General features: G+C 47.5%; 1 protein-coding gene across 2 annotated transcripts in view; it reads left to right on the forward strand.

Annotated features, from left to right (window-relative positions):
* Window positions 1-15,201, forward strand: part of grm8b (glutamate receptor, metabotropic 8b) — a 185,674-nt gene that overhangs the window by 120,417 nt on the left and 50,056 nt on the right. The gene's annotated exons all lie outside the window — the stretch shown is intronic.

Genomic DNA, 15,201 nt, shown 5'->3' on the forward strand with positions numbered 1-15,201 from the left:
CCGGTGTGAGAAACAGTCACTAATAGTCGGCAGAACCCAGAAGATGAGGCAGACACAGCAGTACTAGAGACGGTGGTTTAATAAAGGAAAAAGATCTTCAGGCAAGAAATATAAATCCACAACGTCAAAAGTAATGCCAAGAGAAAAAATGAGTATCCTCCAAGATACAATGAAAATCCACAAAGTGGTAAGAACAGCAGGAAAAAACAACCTTAAAAAGAATAATAAAAAATAAACAAGAACAAAACCAGAGTACCTCAGGAAAATCCAACTAGAGAAATAAAGTTTCACAGCATGGCTGGGGCTGGGTGCTAACATACAAACACAGAGCAAAGAACTGAGGAACACTAAGGGTTTAAATACCTACAAGGAAATGAGGCACAGGTGCAATTAATAACTATAACAAAGGTAACAAAAAACAAAAGGTTCAAAAAGGCGCAATGGGGGCATCTAGTGACCAAAACAATCCTGGCCAAATCCTGACAACTCTACTCAACAAATTGGATGCAGTCTATCACAGTGCCATCCGTTTTGTCACCAACGCCTCATACTACCCACCACTGCGACCTGTACGCTTTCGTTGGCTGGCCCTCGCTTCATAGTCATCGCCAAACCCACTGGCTCCAGGTCATCTATAAGTCTCTGCAAGGTAAAGCCCCGCCTTATCTCAGCTCACTGGTCACCATAGCGGCACCCACCTGTAGCACGCGCTCCAGCAGGTATATCTCACTGGTCACCCCCAAAGCCAATTCTTCCTTTGGCCGCCTTTCCTTCCAGTTCTCTGCTGCCAATGACTGGAACGAACTGGAAAAATCACTGAAGCTGGAGACTCATATCTCCCTCACTAGCTTTAAGCACCAGCTGTCAGAGCAGCTCACAGATCACTGCCCCTGTACATAGCCCATCTGTAAATAGCCCATCCAACTACCTCATCCCCATACTGTATTTATTTATTTATCTTGCTCCTATGCACCCCAGCATATCTACTTGCACATTCATATACAGTGGGGAGAACAAGTATTTGATACACTGCCAATTTTGCAGGTTTTCCTACTTACAAAGCATGTAGAGGTCTGTCATTTTTATCATAGGTACACTTCAACTGTGAGAGACGGAATCTAAAACAAAAATCCAGAAAATCACATTGTATAATTTTTAAGTAATTAATTTGCATTTTATTGCATGACATAAGTATTTGATCACCTACCAACCAGTAAGAATTCCGGCTCTCACAGACCTGTTAGTTTTTCTTTAAGAAGCCCTCCTGTTCTCTACTCATTACCTGTATTAACTGCATCTGTTTGAACTCGTTACCTGTATAAAAGACACCTGTCCACACACTCAATCAAACAGACTCCAACCTCTCCACAATGGCCAAGACCAGAGAGCTGTGTAAGGACATCAGGGATAAATTGTAGACCTGTACAAGGCTGGGATGGGCTACAGGACAATAGCCAAGCAGCTTGGTGAGAAGGCAACAACTGTTGGCACAATTATTAGAAAATGGAAGAAGTTCAAGATGACGGTCAATCACCCTCGGTCTGGGGCTCCATGCAAGATCTCACCTCGTGGGGCATCAATGATCATGAGGAATGTGAGGGATCAGCCCAGAACTACACGGCAGGACCTGGTCAATGACCTGAAGAGAGCTGGGACCACAGTCTCAAAGAAAACCATTAGTAACACACTACGCCGTCATGGATTAAAATCCTGCAGCGCACGCAAGGTCCCCCTGCTCAAGCCAGCGCATGTCCAGGCCCGTCTGAAGTTTGCCAATGACCATCTGGATGATCCAGAGGAGGAATGGGAGAAGGTCATGTGGTCTGATGAGACAAAAATAGAGCTTTTTGCTCTAAACTCCACTCGCCGTGTTTGGAGGAATAGAAGGATGAGTACAACCCCAAGAACACCATCCCAACCGTGAAGCATGGAGGTGGAAACATCATTCTTTGGGGATGCTTTTCTGCAAAGGGGACAGGACGACTGCACCGTATTGAGGGGAGGATGGATGGGGCCATGTATCGCGAGATCTTGACCAACAACCTCCTTCCCTCAGTAAGAGCATTGAAGATGGGTCGTGGCTGGGTCTTCCAGCATGACAACGACCCGAAACACACAGCCAGGGCAACTAAGGAGTGGCTCCGTAAGAAGCATCTCAAGGTCCTGGAGTGGCCTAGCCAGTCTCCAGACCTGAACCCAATAGAAAATCTTTGGAGGGAGCCGAAAGTCCGTATTGCCCAGCGACAGCCCCGAAACCTGAAGGATCTGGAGAAGGTCTGTATGGAGGAGTGGGCCAAAATCCCTGCTGCAGTGTGTGCAAACCTGGTCAAGAACTACAGGAAACGTATGATCTCTGTAATTGCAAACTAAGGTTTCTGTACCAAATATTCAGTTCTGCTTTTCTGATGTATCAAATACTTATGTCATGCAATAAAATGCAAATTAATTACTTAAAAATCATACAATGTGATTTTCTGGATTTTTGTTTTAGATTCCTTCTCTCACAGTTGAAGTGTACCTATGATAAAAATTACAGACCTCTACATGCTTTGTAAGTAGGAAAACCTGCAAAATTGTCAGTGTATCAAATACTTGTTCTCCCCACTGTATATTTATTCTGCACATCTACCATTCCAGTGTTTAATTGCTATATTGTAATTACTTCGCCACCATGGCCTATTTATTGCCTTACCTCCCTTATCCTACATCAATTGCACACACTGTATTTAGACTTTTTCTACTATATTGTTGTATGTGTCGAACTGCTTTGCTTTATCTTGGCCAGGTCGCAGTTGCAAATGAGAACTTGTTCTCAACTAGCCTACCTGGTTAAATAAAGGTTAAATTAAATAAATACATTTAACATTTCAGAAAGTATTCAGACCCCTTGACTTTTTCCACATTTTGTTATATTACAGCCTTATTTTAAAATTAATTAAAAAAAAAAAATTCTCATCAATATACACTCAATACCTGATAATGACAAAACAAAAACAGTTTATTTTTATTTTTTTGCAAATAAATAAATACTAAAACATCACATTTACAAGTATTACAAGTACATTTACAGTACTCACTGGAAGGTGGAGAGGTTAGTGGAGGAGTGGCGAAGTGAGTTCTGGTCCATCTCTGCCCAGGGCTCGAACGCCGCTTACTCCCCCGGCCGGTCCTGGCAATAAGACCACAGAAACCTACCCACATCCTGGTTAACTCTCTCCACCTGCCCATTACTCTCGGGGTGAAAACCTGAGGTAAGGCTGATCGAGATCCCCAGACGCTCCATGAACGCTCTCCGGACCCTTGACGTGAACTGGGGACCTCGGTCAGACACTATATCCTCAGGCACCCCGTAGTGCCGGAAGACGTGAGTGAACAAGACCTCAAGACGTGAGTGAACGCAGTCTGTAGGGCCGTAGGGAGACCGGGCAGAGGAAGGAGATGGCAGGACTTGGAGAAACGGTCCACAACGACCAGGATCGTGATGTTCCCCTGTGATGGGAGGAGATCTGTGAGAAAATCTATCGACAGGTGAGACCATGGCCGTTGTGGAATGGGTAATGGGTGTAACTTACCTCTGGGCAGGTGCCTAGGAGCCTTACACATGGCGCACACCGAGAAGAGGAAACATAAACCCTCACGTCCTTGGCCAAAGTGGGCCACCAGTACCTCCCACTCAAACAGCGCACTGTCCGACCGATACCTGGATGACCAGAGGAGGGTGACATGTGAGCCCAATAGATCAGCCGGTCACGGACAGCAGACAGAATGTACAGACGCCCATCGGGACACTGGAGGGGAGCGGGCTCTGCACGTAACCCCTGCTCATTGTCCGCGTCCAGCTCCCACACTACCGGCGCTACCAGGCAGGAGGCCAGGAGTATGGGGGTGGAATCCATGGACCGCTCCTTTGTGTCATACAGCCGGGACAGTGCATCTTCCTTGACATTCTGGGAACCTGGTCTGTACGAAAAAAAACATGCCCCACCTTGCCTGGCGAGGATTCAGTCTCCTCGCTGCCCGGATGTAATCCAGATTGCGGTGGTCAGTCCTGATGAGAAAGGGTGTTTAGCCCCCTCAAGCCAATGTCTCTCAAAGCCTTGACGACAGCCAACAGCTCCCGGTCCCCCACGTCATAGTTTCGCTCTGCCGGGCTGAGCTTCCTCGAGAAGAAGGCACAGGGGCGGAGCTTCGGTGGCGTACCCGAGCTCTGAGAGAGCAAGGCTCCTATCCCAGCCTCGGACGCGCCCACCTCCACTATGAACGCCAAAGGGGGATCCGGATGGGCCAGCACGAGAGCCGAGGTAAACAGGGCACTTAGGTGAACAAAAGCCCTGTCCACCTCAGCCAACCACTGCAACCGAACCGACCCCCCTTCAGCTGTGAGGTAATGGGAGCCGCTACCTGACCAAAACCCCGGATAAACCTCCTGTAGTAATTGGCAAACCCTAGAAAATGCTGCACCTCCTTTACCGTGGTGGGAGTCGGCCAATTACGCACGGCTAAAATGCGGTCACTCTCCATCTCCACCCCTGAGGTGGAAATGCGGTTTCCTAGGAAGGAGACGGACTGCTGGAAGAACAGGCATTTCTCAGCCTTGACATACAGGTCATGCTCCAACAGTCGACCAACCACCCTGCGCACCAAGGACACATGCTCGGCGCGTGCAGCGGACTACATCAGAATGTCATCGACATACACCACTACACCCTGCCAGTGCAGGTCCCTGAAAATCTCCTGCACAAAGGCTTGGAAGACTGACGGAGCATTCATCAACCCGTACGGCATGACGAGGTACTCATAATGCCCTGAGGTGGTACTGAACGCTGTCTTCCACTCGTCTCCCTCCCGGTTACGCACCAGGTTGTAAGCGCTCCTGAGATCTAGTTTCATGAAGAGGCACGCCACGTGCATTGACTCAATCGCTATGGCTATGAGAGGTAGCGGGTAACTGTACTTCACAGTGATCTGGTTAAGAGCTCGATAGTCAAAGAGCTCGATAGTCAATACATGGGCGTAAACCTCCCTCCTTCTTCTTTCCAAAAAAGAAACTTGAGGAGGCGGGTAAAGTAGAGGACCGAATGTACCCCTGACGCAGGGATTCGGAGACATATGTTTCCATAGCCGCCGTCTCCGCCTGTGACAGGGGATACACGTGACTCCTGGGAAGTGCGGCGTCTACCAGGAGATTTATCGCTCAATCCCCCCGACGATGGGATGGTAATTGAGCCAAATCGGAATATTCGGGGGGAATGCACACGGTGGAGACCTGGTCTGGACTTTCCACCGTAGTAGCACCAACGGAAACCCCTAAACACCTCCTCGAGCACTCTCGCGACCACCCCGTGAGAGCCCTCCGTTGCCATGAAACAGTGGGGTCAAGACAGGCTAACCAGGGTAGGCCTAGCTCCCGGGAAACGCAGGAGAGTCAATGATGAAGAGACTGATTCTCTCCTTGTGACCCCCCTGCGTCACCATGCCCAGAGGGGCGGTGGCCTCCCTAATCAACCCTGACCCTAATGGTTGACTGTCTAAGGTGTGAACTGGGAAGGGCATAGCCACTGGAACAATGGGGATCCCTAAACTATGGGCGAATGATCTGTATATGAAATTCCCAGCCGCGCTTGAATCGACAGGCGCTTTATGCTGGGAATGCGGGGAAAACTCAGGAAAAGTAACATACATAAACAGGTGTGCAACAGAGGGCTCTGGGTGAGAATGGTGCCAGCTCACCTGAGGTGACACCAGAGTGCCCTGTCTGCTGCCTCGACCCCCAGAGGAACAAACCCAGCACTGACTGGCAGTGTGACCTCTGCGGCCACAGATGGCGCACGTGAAGGAACCTCCTCCGGTCTCCCTGAGCGCAGCACCACCGCTCCATGGGCATCGGAGCGGTGGTGCTGGGGAATGGAACCGACAGATCCCGCTCTGGACGTCCGCGGGTAGCCAGCAGGTTATCCAGCCGAATGGACAGGTCCACCAGCTGGTCAAAGGTGAGGGTGGTGTCCCTGCAGGCCAACTCCCGACAGACGTCCTCGCACAAACTGCAGCGATAGTGGTCGATCAAGGCCCTGTCGTTCCATCCCGTGCCGGCGGCCAGGGTCTGAAAGTCCATCGCGAACTCCTGTGCGCTCCTCGTCCCCTGCCTCAGATGGAAGAGACGTTTACCCGCCGCTCTACCCTCGGGCGGGTGGTCGAAGACTGCCCGGAAGCAGCGGGTGAAAACCTCGAAGTGGTCCAGCGCCACGTCTCCTTCTCCCCACACAGCGTTGGCCCACTCCAGAGCTTTCCCCGAGAGGCACGAGACGAGGGCGGACTCCCTCTCACGGCCCGAAGGAGCCGGGTGGACGGTTGCCAGGTATTGATCCAGCTGCAGCAGGAAAACCTGGCAGTGTGCAGCCGTCCCATCGTAATCCCGGGGAAGGGCGAGACGACTCCCACTGGGACCGGGTGCAAGGGGGGCGAGTAGTGGAGACCAATGTTGTGCTGGTGGAGGAGCTGGAGGAACTCCCTGTCTCTCCCAGCGGTCCATGGTTTGGACGACGCGGTCCATGGCGGCGTCGAGATGGTGGCGCATCGGAACGTGCTCCCAGACACGCTCCTCGACCCCTATACCAGGGGCACCTGCTCCTGCTGACTCCATATTCAGATGTGGAATTCTGTAAGAGGTGCGTAACTGGCTGCAGGAAGTCAGGCGCAGGAGAGCAGAAATGGGTAACAACCGGAGCAGTTTAATGCGGAAAAACAAACCTCACCAAGAACAACAAAATATGGGTTGAAATAATCCGTCGCAAACCAGTCTGAAGTGCACATACACTTTACAACAAACAATTCCACACACAGACATGGGGGAAACAGAGGGTTATATGCACGTCAAGTAATGAGGGAATGTAAACCAGGTGTGCGGGAAAACAAGACAAAACAAATGGAAAATTAAAGGTGGATCGGCGGTGGCTAGAAGTCCGGTGACATCAACCGCCGAACGCCGCCCGAACAAGGAGAGGAACCGACTTCGGCGGAAGTCGTGACAGCATGTGTATTTTACACCCTATAGCATGGAGGAGGAGGTGTTATAGTGTGGGGGTGCTTTGCTGGTCACACTGTCTGTGATGTATTTAGAATACAAGGCACAATTAACCACCATGGCTACCACAGTATTCTGCAGCGATATGTCATCCCATCTGGTTTGGCCTCAGTGGGACTATCATTTGTTTTTCAACAGGACAATGACCCAACACACCTCCAGGCAGTGTAAGGCCTATTTTACCAAAAGGAGAGTGATGGAATGCTGCATCAGATGACCTGGGCTTCACAATCCCCCGACCTCAAACAAATTGAGATGGTTTGGGATGAGTCGGACCGCAGAGGGAAGGAATAGCAGCCAACAAGTGTTCAGCATATGTGGGAACTCCTTCAAGACTGTTGGAAAAGCATTCCAGGTGCAGCTGGTTGAGAGATTGCCAAGAGTATGCAAAGTTGTCATCAAGGGAAAGGGTGGCTATTTGACGATTCTCAAATATAAAATATTTACATGATTACTACATGATACTACATGATCCCATGTGTTATTTCATAGTGTTGCTGTCTTCACTATTATTCTACAATGTATAAAATAGTAAAAAATAAAGAAAAACCCTTGACTGAGTAGGTGTTCTAAAACTTTTGACCAGTTAAGGGTTAAGTGTGTTAAGGGTTAAGTGGCTTGCTCGAGGGCACATCGACAGATGTTTCACCTAGTCAGCTAGGGGATTCGAACCAGCAACTTTTCGGGGACTTACCCAACGCTCTTTACCACTAGGCTACCTGAGTGTGAAGACAAGGCATGCAGTGGCTCAGTTTTTCTCTGGAACATATAATAGTACACAAACGGCTAACTAACTAATTCCACATTGGTTACATATGCACTTTGACACTATTGTAAAGGTGTACAGAGAACATATAACAACTTTCACTGTTATCGCACCGACCTACCTGTTACTCCAGCATGTCACTACTAGAATGTCAATACGTTACATGGTTTTAGAGTCATCAACTGAAGGTTTTTTGTTGTTAAGCATTTGTAGAGGTGTCGTAGGAAGTATCAGCACAATGCCTTTCCACTCTAACCGATAATTCCGACATAATTAATTTGATCCAATTAAAAAATAACACATCTGACACCAGTGTTGTTTCGTGAGGAAGTGTCAATAAGCAGAATATAAATAGTCTTGTTACATGAGGGAATGTCAATTTCATACCACCAGAAGAATGATGTTCCCTGAACTTAGTGCTGCAAACCCCTTTTCCCCGAATGAGCAACAACAGTGTGGAACTTGGTTGATTTTCCAAGCTTTATCATGATTAGCGCTGTAACATGGGCATGGTGTGCCTTATTCCATACAGAACCGACTTGTTAGCTGAACATAGGATACTGACACATGGAATCCCTGTCTGGCTTGATATTGCCACTCTCCCCTGTATAATTTGATACTCCAGCATCAAATCCCAACTGGCTGCAATGAGTCCTGATTGTTGCAGTGCCTGGGTACTGTAATATCCCCTGATATCCCCTGCAACCGCCAACCTCAGCAGCCTTTGTTAATATTTAATATGAAGGAGAGGCAGCTTACAAAAGAGATGGTATTACACAGTGAGAATTGGACTGTCTTCAACACACAGCCCGTGCACTCCGACTCTTCATTTTTCACACCATCATTAGAGGCAATCACCTGTAAATGCCCCCTCGTCATGTGGTTTTCACAAGGCCACAACAGGTGATGTAAGTCATTTATGACCAATGATTGCATAATAAAAATGGAGCATATTAATCAGTCTCATCTTAATAAGACCTGTCCCCAGTTTGCAGCTCTGAGCGAGGCAGCTCATTTAGTGGTTTAATTACTATGTAGTGCCATGGGGGTTCTGTCCATTCATTAGAGGACAATTAATCAAATTGGGAATTTGACTAGATTTCTGAATTATTGGTTGTGCACACACAGATGACACTCCCACCCTGCAAGATAGATACTTGGACAAATGGGATGTATCATTGGGCAGATAATTCAGTGCCGGTCGGTGACATTTAAGATGAGGGAGGACGGTCATTTTTTTAATGAGAATGGCCTTATTTCTATTACAGCATATTGGATGACTGTCATTCATATTCCATTCACCCAGTTCAATGTAACATCGATAGGTTCAGGCTACTACATGATACTCAAATTTTCCCTATACCCATCATGAGGTTGCTACAACCTAGCCTATGAATGAAAGTTTACATCATAGGTGCACAGGTTGAGAGAAATTTGAGTAATCAGGGTGACAGACATTGACACATTCAATACCGCCTTGCACCCTTGTCTCTAGCTGATCTAGGGTGTAATCATCAGTCCAACAGTTGCAAACGAGAGATCTAAGGCACTGCATCGCAGGGCTTGAGGAGTCACTACAGACCCGGGTTTGAAACCAGGCTGTGTCACAACCGGCCGTGACCGGGACTCCCATAGGTCGGCGCACAATTGGCCCAGTGTCGTTAGGGGAGGGTTTGGCCGGGGGGGGCTCATAGCGCTCTAGCAACTCCTTGTGGCAGGAGGCCTGCAGGCTGCCTCGGTGTCACATCTGCTCCTGCTCCCCCACTCTGGTGCTTGAGGTCACCAGTTCACTCATCATTAAGCACACCTGCCACCATCGCCATCGTTACGCGCACCTGCATCGTTACGCGCACCTGCACCTGCACTAATTATGGGACTCACCTGGACTCCATTACGTCATTTACCTCCCCTATATCTGTCACTTCCTCAGTTTCATCCCCGAGTCAGCCTTGATGTTGTTATGTTCCTCCTGTCCAGACGCTGTTCTTGTTTTGTTTCATGTCTATTTATTATTAAATCCACACCCTGTACTTGCTTCTCATCTCCCAGCGTCTGTCGTTACAGAACCGTTACACTCGGTCGTCAGTTGAACGGTGTTTCCTCCGCCACATTGGTGCGGCTGGCTTCCAGGTTAAACGTGCAGGTGTTAAGAAGCCCGGTTTGGCGGGTCAACCTTTCCAAGCCAAGTCTTCAAATCATATCCAAAGAATCTCTACACACAGCCTACATCGTTGTTACCATATTAACGTCATAGTCAAATCAAGTTTTATTTTATATAGCCCTTCGTACATCAGCTGATATCTCAAAGTGCTGTACAGAAACCCAGCCTAAAACCCCAAACAGCAAGCAATGCAGGTGTAGAAGCACGGTGGCTAGGAAAAACTCCCTAGAAAGGCCAAAACCTAGGAAGAAACCTAGAGAGGAACCAGGCTGTCAACATAGCTACTAAAATTAACGCGTTAGTTAACCCGCTCAATCATACAGTACAGTGTACAGTCAGAAAGAAGTTTAGTAGTTACACCGGTGGGCACCAGTGGGAATAAATGAATAGAACCAAAAGCTTACCTTGACTTGGAAGAGTTCCAGTGTTGGATAGCCATTGCCAGCTAGCTAACATAGCATCCCTCTCTGTTTGTGCCGGGTGTTTGAGTAGGCCAAACTAGCTATCTGCATTCACTAGCTAAGTGAAAGTGAAAGTGGAAAAAATACAACTAAATATAGCTCTCTCTCTCTCTTTCTCTTGCTTCTTTGATTGAGTGGGCAACATGTCAGTTCATGCTGCAAGAGCTCTGATTGAGGACATCCTCCGGAAGTTGTCATAATTACTGTGTAAGTTTATGGAAGGGGTTGAGAACCATGAGTACCCAGAGGAGGACGGAAACTAGATGTACAACTAGTACAACTAGTGCTACCCTACAGAGTGCTGTTGAGGCTACTGTAGACCTTAATTACAAAACAGTGTGTTTTAATCAATTATTTGGTGGCGTGAATATATTTAGTGTTTAGTATCTAAAAAGGATACATATTTGTTTGTGTATTTTACCCCCTTTCTCGATCTTATCTCATTGCTGAAACTTCCCAACAGGCTCGGGAGGTGAAGGTTGAGTCATGCGTCCTCCGAAACATGACCCTCCAAACTGCATTTCCTAACATCAATGTGTCAGAGGAAACACCATTCACCTGACGACTGAGGTCAGCCTACAGGCGCCCAGCCTGCCACAAGGAGTCGCTAGAGAGCAATGAGCACTGCGGTGCAGTGCCTTAGACTGCTGCGCCACTCGGGAGGCCAAAAGATAACTTTTTTAATGTTTCACTTTTTCTTTTTATGAAATTCACTGAGGAGTGATGGGTTCGGATTTTTCTAAACTGTTAATATTATTAATCATTAGTTATAATAGAGGCATGAGGGGTGCCATAGTCTAGGGTCTACACCATAAGTTAATGTTATCTGTAGAAGGAATGTATATGGTGGAGGCAATTAAGCTTGGAATGTGCTGAGTGCAGGGAAAACGATCACATGTTGGCAGGCACTGTGGAGAGCCGTGGATTAGTGATGAAGGGGGCCGAGGTCAGATCAGGTCACGTTAAGGGAGAAGGAACAGTTTATTGCCCGTGTGACTTCATTTCCTGCCTAGCAACAGAGCTCTAGTGTTTAGAGAGAAGGAGGTTGATTCTACCCCAAATTGGAGTATATATACCACCACTATTGGAAATGTGTTTTTGTCTGTTCAGCTGTTTAATCCTTTGGGGTGAATAAATTCGGTTTAAGCTTTCATAGTGTCCGTCGAGTTCTTACTCTGATATTTAGAACCTAACAGGAGGATGGTCCTCCCCTTCCTCCTCTTAGGAGCCTCCACTGATATACATTCATAGAGGATTGTATACAGTGTACAAGTAAAAACACTGAAGCAAACTGCGTTTGCGTGCGATCATGGGTGTATTTATTCTGCCGATAATGTTGAAAAAAGTGGTTCCGTTGGTAGAGCATGGCAGTTGCAACGTCAGGGTTGTGGGTTTGATTCTCACAGGGGACCAGTAAGAAAAAATATGAAAATCTATGCACTCACATCGCTCTGGATTAGTGTCTGCAAAATAACTCTAATGTAAATGGAGTGTCATATTAACAGGTGCAAAGCCTTTGAACTGAGTTTGATGACGATCTTCTCTGAGCACTGTAACTGGGGAGTCCTCTGATCATCTCTGAGCACTGTAACTGGGGAGTTCTCTGAGCACTGTAACTGGGGAGTTCTCTGATCACTGTAACTGGGGACTTCTCTGAGCACTGTAACTGGGGAGTTCTCTGAGCACTGTAACTGGGGACTTCTCTGATCACTGTAACTGGGGACTTCTCTGAGCACTGTAACTGGGGACTTCTCTGAGCACTGTAACTGGGGAGTTCTCTGCTGTTTGAACTTGAATAGCTAGATAGCAGGATTGTCAACAGAGCTGAGAGGTTTCTTAAATCCATGGTGAAAGGTGCCTGATTTCCTGACAGCCCTTGTAGGGCAGGGTTTCCCAACTCCAGTCCTCGAGTACCCCCAACAGCACACATTTTAGTCTTAGCTCCAGACAAACTCATCTGATTCAACTCATTAGGGCTTCCCTCAATTACACAATATGAATCAGGTATAGTTGTGTCCCGGGCTACAACAAAAATGTGTGCTGTTGGGGGTACTGGCGTAATTAGGAAACACTGTCCTAGGAGATAACGATAGATTAGAGTTTGTGTGTGCCATGTTCCCTCTACATGAAGATGCTGGTGGAGTGTAGAAGGTCACATAAAATCATGAAACAGATAGCTCTAAACTTTGTTTACCCTCCGACAAAACATTCAGTCATATATTTAACCAGAAGCGTTACCAGATGATGTCACATTCCATTTGATGTTCTATTTCATTAAGATATTCCCCTCAGACAACATCCTATCATGGCGCCCCTCAGAGAAGCGACACGCACCAACACGCCCCAAACTCCCTCAATTACACAACGTTGACAGAGATGACAACAACTAAGCATAACAATTTGGAGGTTGGGAACACCAGGGGGAGCAGATTGGCCATTACCCTTGAAACGGTATAAATAGAGGAGATAATAACTAGTTTTGTTTGGGACAGTACAAATGTGGTGAGATAGCTCCCCTGATGGAGCTGAAAGAGACACAAAGAGATGGAACAGGTGCAGATGGTCATTAAATGGACTGTAACAAGGAGAGATTGGATTTCGAGGAGAGATCATCGCTTAAGTCAGAGCAGAGCGCCTAATGATATATTAAAGCAGTCTGAAAATGATGGAAGGTTATTATGGACCTCATTAAAGATGGAGGAGTGCTTCTGTCGACGCGCCGACATGCCTTATCAAGTGCTGTTTATTTAAATTCCCTGTGATGAATTCGCCACATCTGGCAGAGGTTTTGGAAGAAGGATGGCACACGTGTATGTGTGTCCGCTGTCTTAAGCAGGGAGTCAACAACACATGAGAACTTCCCAATTTTGCAAAAACATCAAGCTAACTACATAAGTCGATAATACAGTATGTCAGGCACCTAAAGCCAGGTGGTACCATCTCTTATGGTTTGAAACTTAATGCAGTTTTCTAACTAGAGAGGATGGGTGGGTGGATTCATTTCTCTGTCTACCTCATCTCTATTCTGTTATTGTCCACATGAGTGAATCAGATAGTATTGTTCTGTTTCTCTCTCCCTCTCTTCCTCCATCTCTCTATTCATGTTCTCTCTCCCCCTCTCTTCATCCATCTCTCTATACCTGTTCTCTCTCCCCCCTCTCTTCATCCATCTCTCTATACCTGTTCTCTCTCCCCCCTCTCTTCATCCATCTCTCTATACCTGTTCTCTCTCCCCCTCTCTTCATCCATCTCTCGCTACCTGTTCTCTCTCCCTCCCTCTCTTCCTCCATCTCTATATACCTGTTATCTCCCCCCTCTCTTCCTCCATCTCCCTACACCTGTTCTCTCTCCCTCCCTCTCTTCCTCCATCTCCCTACACCTGTTCTCTCCCCCCTCTCTTTCTCCATCTCTCTATTCATGTTCTCTCCCCCCCTCTCTTCATCCATCTCTCTATACATGTTCTCTCTCCCCCCTCTCTTCATCCATCTCTCTATACCTGTTCTCTCTCCCTCCCTCTCTTCCTCCATCTCTATATACCTGTTATCTCCCCCCTCTCTTCATCCATCTCTCTATACCTGTTCTCTCTCCCCCTCTCTTCATCCATCTCTCGCTACCTGTTCTCTCTCCCTCCCTCTCTTCCTCCATCTCTATATACATGTTATCTCCCCCCTCTCTTCCTCCATCTCCCTACACCTGTTCTCTCTCCCTCCCTCTCTTCCTCCATCTCCCTACACCTGTTCTCTCCCCCCTTTCTTCCTCCATCTCTCTATTCATGTTCTCTCCCCCCCTCTCTTCATCCATCTCTCTATACATGTTCTCTCTCCCCCCTCTCTTCATCCATCTCTCTATACCTGTTCTCTCTCCCTCCCTCTCTTCCTCCATCTCCCTACACCTGTTCTCTCCCCCCTCTCTTCCTCCATCTCTCTATTCATGTTCTCTCCCCCCCTCTCTTCATCCATCTCTCTATACATGTTCTCTCTCCCCCCTCTCTTCATCCATCTCTCTATACCTGTTCTCTCTCCCCCTCTCTTCATCCATCTCTCGCTACCTGTTCTCTCTCCCTCCCTCTCTTCCTCCATCTCTATATACCTGTTATCTCCCCCCTCTCTTCCTCCATCTCCCTACACCTGTTCTCTCTCCCTCCCTCTCTTCCTCCATCTCTATATACCTGTTCTCTCCCCCTTCTCTTCCTCCATCTCTCTATACATGTTCTCTCTCCCCCCTCTCTTCATCCATCTCTCTATACATGTTCTCTCTCCCCCCTCTCTTCATCCATCTCTCTATACCTGTTCTCTCTCCCCCTCTCTTCCTCCATCTCCCTACACCTGTTCTCTCTCCCTCCCTCTCTTCCTCCATCTCTATATACCTGTTATCTCCCCCCTCTCTTCCTACATCTCCCTACACCTGTTCTCTCTCCCTCCCTTCCTTCTTCCATCTCGCTATACTTGTTCTCTCTGCCATGACCCTGGACTCTCTATCCCTGTCTCTTTTTCTTTCCTCTCTCCTCCTCAACTCTATCTCTGCTCTCTCCTTCACCTTTTTACGTTCTCATCTTCTCTTCTCTTTCATTTGCTATCCCCCTCTACTTACCCTCTCATTCTCACCTTCCCTTCTCTCTCTCTTACGCTCTCTCTCTCTCCCTCTCTCTCTATTTCTCTCTCTTTCTCTCATATTCACTCTCCTTGGCTCTCTCTATGTCTCTGTTTCTCGCTCTACTCAACACTTTCACATC

Source organism: Salvelinus alpinus, chromosome 6 (genome assembly GCF_045679555.1).
Source record: "Salvelinus alpinus chromosome 6, SLU_Salpinus.1, whole genome shotgun sequence".
Classification (NCBI taxonomy): Eukaryota; Metazoa; Chordata; class Actinopteri; order Salmoniformes; family Salmonidae; genus Salvelinus; species Salvelinus alpinus.